Genomic DNA, 6,086 nt, shown 5'->3' on the forward strand with positions numbered 1-6,086 from the left:
GACCTCTTCAAAGAACTCTAGTAAATTAGTTTTGAGTTTTTGGCTAGCTGTTCTTCAAATTCCTTTTTGATTTTTCTTATTATATTTTTACACTTAATTTGACAGAGTTTATGCTCCTTTCTATTTTCTCACTAGGATTTAACTTCCACTTTTTAAATGATGCCTTTTTATCTGTCATTGCTTCTTTTACTTGGTTGTTAAGCCACTGTGGTATTTTTCTGGTTCTCTTACTGTGTTTTTAAATTTGGGGTATACATTTATGTTTGGCCTCTATTATGGTATCTTTGAAAAGTTTCCATGAAGTTTGCAAGGATTTTACTTTTGGCACTGTACCTTTTAATTTCTGTTTAACTAACCTCCTCATTTTTGTGTAGTTCCCCTTTCTGAAATTAAAAGGAGCAAGTAACTTAACCACTCTGTCCCTCAAATTTCCCAAAAGGGGACAATAGCTCTTACATGAAGAGCTCTAAGATGCTAGGCTATTTCAGTACAGGGAGGGGTATTTAAGTACCTTAGATCAATCAATTTGCCTTAGTGTAGACAGAATATCATATTTCATACATCCTGAAAAGTGAAACCTTCATTCTCCTAAATCTTGTTATTGCATTTGAGATTTTGTAGAACTAAGGTCTCTGCTTTGTTCCAGGTTCTTTTCTTTCTCAGCCTTTCTAACTTGCCTTAGTTTCATCGTCTCCTCTTCCTCCTCTTTTTTCAGTTATTGTAAGTGTGACCGAACTACACCGGGTTTATGTTTGAGTCTTTCGTAGGGTCCTGGCCCAAAAATGCAAAGTAGTTGTATTGAAGCTACATCATTGCCTTAGTAAAGTTCAGTTTGGCAACTACTTTCTTAAATGCCTCTGTTGGTATACATGCTCCTCAATGCATCATTTTTGATCCCATGGAAAATTATATTAAGTCACACTTTCTGAATCATGAATTCTCCCATCATTGCTGATGGCGGGTGCTGTTTCTCAATCAACAGCGAGCTGCTGCAATCAGTCTGTGAGATGTATCTAACCACCCCCATTTATCATAATTTCCATTTTTGCATTGATGGGTATCATACACTGCAAAGAGCCAGCCCAGCCGTGAAATGACACCGGGCTGGCAAACTCATAATGATCAGGTCTTACATATCAATTCTCGTCAGACCCTTTGTGACACGCTACTGCATCCTCATCACCTCCTCCTCTGACAGATCAGCACTGCGGACCTTAACTGCTGGAAAGCCTCAGGGTCATTTCCTAGGGGACAAATTTAGCCCTGGCATAAGTGGGCAGAGGCTCTCACTAATGCAGGTGGGAATTTTATCTGGTTGTCCAAGTTCCCTACTTTGCACACAAAGACCTCAGCTTCTCTATGGTACTGACAAGTAGCCATCACGGCTATTCTAACCTGTCCAGTGTGCTTAAACTTTAACCTAGCATGTGCAGCGATGCTGCTTAGCAGGGTCTGGTCGTCCATGTTGTTGTGTGCTATTGTATAAGTACTCCTGGTGCCAGGCCAATTTTTAACTTCCTCTGTCTGCCATATGAAAAGGAAAGGGCTCAGCTGGCATCTCATGCACACCTTTGCGAGAAGCTAGGCAGGATGGTCAAGAGCAGTGTTTCTTAACCTTTTTTTTATAAAGTACCCCCCAGTGCCTACAGTTTTCAGACACACCATTTTTTTTTTCTACCATTGCAACACATTTGTTTAAACAACTTAATCGTTGCCAGGTGGGCGATGAAATATTTGGGTGTAAAAAGTACAAAAATAATTAAATGCCATAAAACTTAAAACAAAAATTCAGTTTTCTCCAAATTTCAGTTGTGTTGACGTACCCCCCAGACTTCTCTCGAGTACCCCTAAGGGTACTCGTACCACTGGTTGAGAAACACTGGTCTAGATGGTACTTGGTCCTGTCATGAGGGCAGGAGACTGGACTTGATGACTCTCGGTTCCCTTCCAGTTGTGATTCTAGGAGATCTGTTACTCTGGAGAGATCAGAAGCAGCCATATCTGTTCATTATAAATGCTAGAATAAAAGTTCTCTGACAAACTGGATTTTGAAGGAAGGAGAAAATTTTCCCCCAACACTTGTTTGTGTTAAAAAGCTCCAGATTTGAAATGCACAACAACCTTTAACCCTGGATTTTTAACTTTCTTGATTTTATTAATTTGTAAAATTCTCCCTATGCAATGAAATCGTGTTTGTAATCACAATTGAAAATACATTGTCTTGAATCTCCAGAAAGAACCTTTTGCTTGTTATTCTTGGAGCCACCACGACACATGAACAATTAATCCTTGATTTCCAGACCCAAGTGAGTCAACCAATAAAACAGCTGTCAGCTGCCCATCCTGGTGAGGTGCAGCCTAATATCCCAGGAGAGGATAATTATTCTTATCTGATTTGGCTCTGTAATGAAATCATAAAAAGCCTCGTCCCTTTCTGCAAATTCAGTTCTTCTCAGCAGGTGAAGCAGAGCCCAAATGACTAACATTTCTGTCAGCATTGACTCTGACTAAGGGATAATCTACCATACAGAATAAATCTTATTATACAAACAAACAAACAAACAAACAGAAAGCCCTCAGAAAACCAAGGAGGGTGCTGGCAGATAAATTGTCTGACAAAAAGGGTTCTCAGATTGCTGTGATTGGGAAAGACATTTCTACAGTCTCAACCTTTTATGGGAGTTGTCAATAATAAGGGAGTTTTTAATTCTTTGTTGCCCTTTCACAGATCTGCCTGTTACAGTTCTTGGCATGTTGGGAAGGTGGACAATCCACATAATCATGAGGGTGAGGATCGTCCTAAAGCACCTAAGGGATTTAGAAGCTCAAGCTCTGTTGATTCTAAGGGATTGTTGCTTTTGAAAATCCCATCTATGGTGTGTACGGAGGTGCAGGAATTCAGGTGTTCAAACTCTAGTTGAGCTGCTGCTCTAATCCATTGTCTTAGGGTGGACAATTTGGCACGCTCAGGGTACAGTTAGTGGCAAAAATGAGTGGGAAGAAAACTCAATGATTGAGCCTGATTTCCTGCTGCCCTGCCTCTGGTGTTGTCACTCCCACCTGTGCAACATGGAAGACAGGCAGAAACAAATCCAAGTTTCAGTAGAACTTTACATCCATCTACTCCTTAGTTTGCCCAGGTGCATATATTTTTGATTTTAAGGTTAGATGGGACCATTGTGGTCATCTAGTCTGAGCTCTTGCACAACTCAGCCATTTAAAGAGTGGGAGGATGAACAGAGGTGAAGTGAATTTGTCTACAATCACATAAGAATCTGCCATTCACCTCAGACTAGATCCTCCATCTTTTGCCTCATAGGCTAGTGCTCCTTCTACTAGATTATACTAGCTCCCCTGTCTGGTTTCACCAGTGGATGGCCTACGATTAATGGGAATCATTAAGCAGTTCCCAAGAACCAGACCAAATATCCCTGAATGCTTAGGTCCCCACCCAGCTTGCAGCACAAGTCCTTCTCTATTAATGAAACTCCTGACGGGAGTTTGTCTTTAAAGATGAAAATGCCTCCTGTATCTCAAGTGAGACCTCTCTCAAGTAATGTGACTTCAAGGAATCCCTGATTTGGCTGGGGAATAGTGAGTGGATATCTTGTTTAGAATTATTAATGACCTTTGTCATTAGGGTTCATACCTCAGATCTCCAGAGGCTCCTGGAAATAACGACCATGCAAGTCAATTTATTTTCCAAACTCTATTTGCTCACATCTTCCATGCAGACAGTTTCACAGATTAGCAGATCTACCACCATCTGAAGTGAAGCTTAACTGGATCTATGCGGGATGCAAGATGGCCTTTGAGAGACCTTACAGGGTGGGGGGGAAGGAGGAGGGGAGCTCTTGAATTTGAGAAGTCGTTGAAAGGCCTGTGTGAGGAGGATCTTTGAGGAAGATTGATGGCGGAGCTCAGGTATCACAGCACAGTTTCTCTATCAACTGGGAAGGGTATGAAGGGACATCTGGGGTCACACAGCCACATTCAGAGAGGACCAGGTCAATTTAGAGATGAACCTCAACTTTGAGTGAAGAAAACGGTCTATAAATTATGACATTTTTGCTACACAGTTATTTGATTGATTTCAAGGAACAGTTGGCTGCTGGGTTCTCCTGTGAAAGCAATTAGGATACAGCGAAGGGGAAAGAGCAGAGAGGGAGGTAAGGTAAAGCTGATGCCTTGAGAGCTGGATAGATTACTAACCCAACGGCCAGGTCTCAGGCACTGTTCTGCACTGCACACCATGACATTGCCATTGCGCAGCATGTGACTCTCCCACGGGTCTCTGCATGCTGCGGAGAGATAAAGTTTCAGGTTGTTCACCAAGAGGCAGAGCCCTGGCTGGGGGTATCCAAGGGTCAGGGATGCTGTTCCCAGGTTAAGGCTGTGAGAAACATTAAACAAAAAAGTCAGTGAGTAAGAGAGCGCTTGGGAAGGTCAGCACAAACTCCGAAGGTGAGAAGAGCTGTAACAAGGGATTCTCATGAACCAGAGTGACCCAAGCTAGTCCTGATTATGATGGTCTGCTTGGGTGAGGAGCTACATTGCAGCATTTGGGAGCTCTGGCTGACAGCTGATATTTAGAGACAAGCTGGACAAGGATCACAGGTGTTACACAGATGCTTAGTTGCCTGACATCCCTTCAGTACAGAGAAATAGACCCTTATGTCTCCCTCCTCTTTGGGAATGGTCTTAAACTGTTTCAGACTGTTGTATACCTAAGGCCCCCCAAAAGACCTGTGTAAACATCTGAAACTCCTCCCTTCTTTTGCATCTGAAACTCCTCTTACTGAGGGAAACAAAATCCATTTAACTACGTCATTGAATATTCACCAAACACTCGGTGAGGAGTCATTCTGAGTGTGGAATTCAGACCTGGAAACTGAACAGCTAGGCCTTGGGAACTGGGGTATGTGTTTATGGAAAGTGTTCAAACACATACTTAGGTGCTATACTGATCGCTAGAACATTGGCCCTTCATTCACATAAGTTTTTGTAAACTTCATTTAAATCAGAGGTGAGGAACATAAGGCCCGGGGGTCGGATGTAGCCCCTGGGTTGCCTGGATCTGGCTCACGAGTCTTACGGACACTCAGCACTGGGGAGCCCATGCTGGCTCTTCAGCTCCCCCCCGCCCACACTCCCTTCCTACAGCCTCCAGCCCTTGACTGATTTTTCTGTGGTCCAGTGGCCCTCTACCCAAAAAGGTTTCCCACCCCAGATTTAAATCATTATTCTGTGTTGGGGCTGGGGATGAAGGGCTCAGTATGCAGGCTGCCCTGGGGAGAGAAGACAGCCCCCACCCTCTCTCAGTGCAGCAGGTTGGGGTTAGATGAGAAGCATCTGTCCCTGGTCACTGTAGCTGAAGCGGGCATAGCTTGGGAAGGAGTGTATGTCCCCTGACTGGGGGACAGATAGACACACAGACAAACAGACACACCAACAGATAAACGCTCTAAAATATATAGTAGATAGGCGTCTCTTTCTCCAGCCCTACCCCCTGCTGGCCCAATGGGGTTATAGTTGTCCTGGTTCCTATTGCTGGCCCTTTCCTGTCCCACTGTGGTCATTCTGCAGTCTAACAGTCCCACCTGCCAGACCCCTCCCTTTCCATTTTATGAGAAACAATCGAATTCCAGGCACATTTCATTGTCCTGGCACGACCAAGCCCCGACCTTGCTTTAAGTTATGAGAAGAAGAAACGCTTACCGTTTAGGAGTTCTTGAACAAACCGACTCAGACGGACAGACAGATAGGCAGATGCACATTTCTAAAATATATAGTAAGATAACATGAAGGTACAACATATTCTAGTGTGAGAGAAAAGTTGTATACAGTAACTAGTAATGCTGTTAATTTATGCAATTCATCTTCATACATGTAAAAAAAATTCTGGCATTCTCATAAAAATTCTGTTGACAAAGGGAACCATTTTAGTTGACTCCATTTTTTTAATTTTTAAAAAAAATTGAAGTGTGTAGTATGTCTCCTGATCTAGCATTTTGGACTGAAAAATGAATGTTGAAACTGGCACTGTTGTGGGCATAAGGACGCTAAAAGCCATAACAGTGACAAAT

This window comes from Pelodiscus sinensis, chromosome 15 (assembly GCF_052426305.1).
Source record: "Pelodiscus sinensis isolate ZL-2025 chromosome 15, ASM5242630v1, whole genome shotgun sequence".
Classification (NCBI taxonomy): Eukaryota; Metazoa; Chordata; order Testudines; family Trionychidae; genus Pelodiscus; species Pelodiscus sinensis.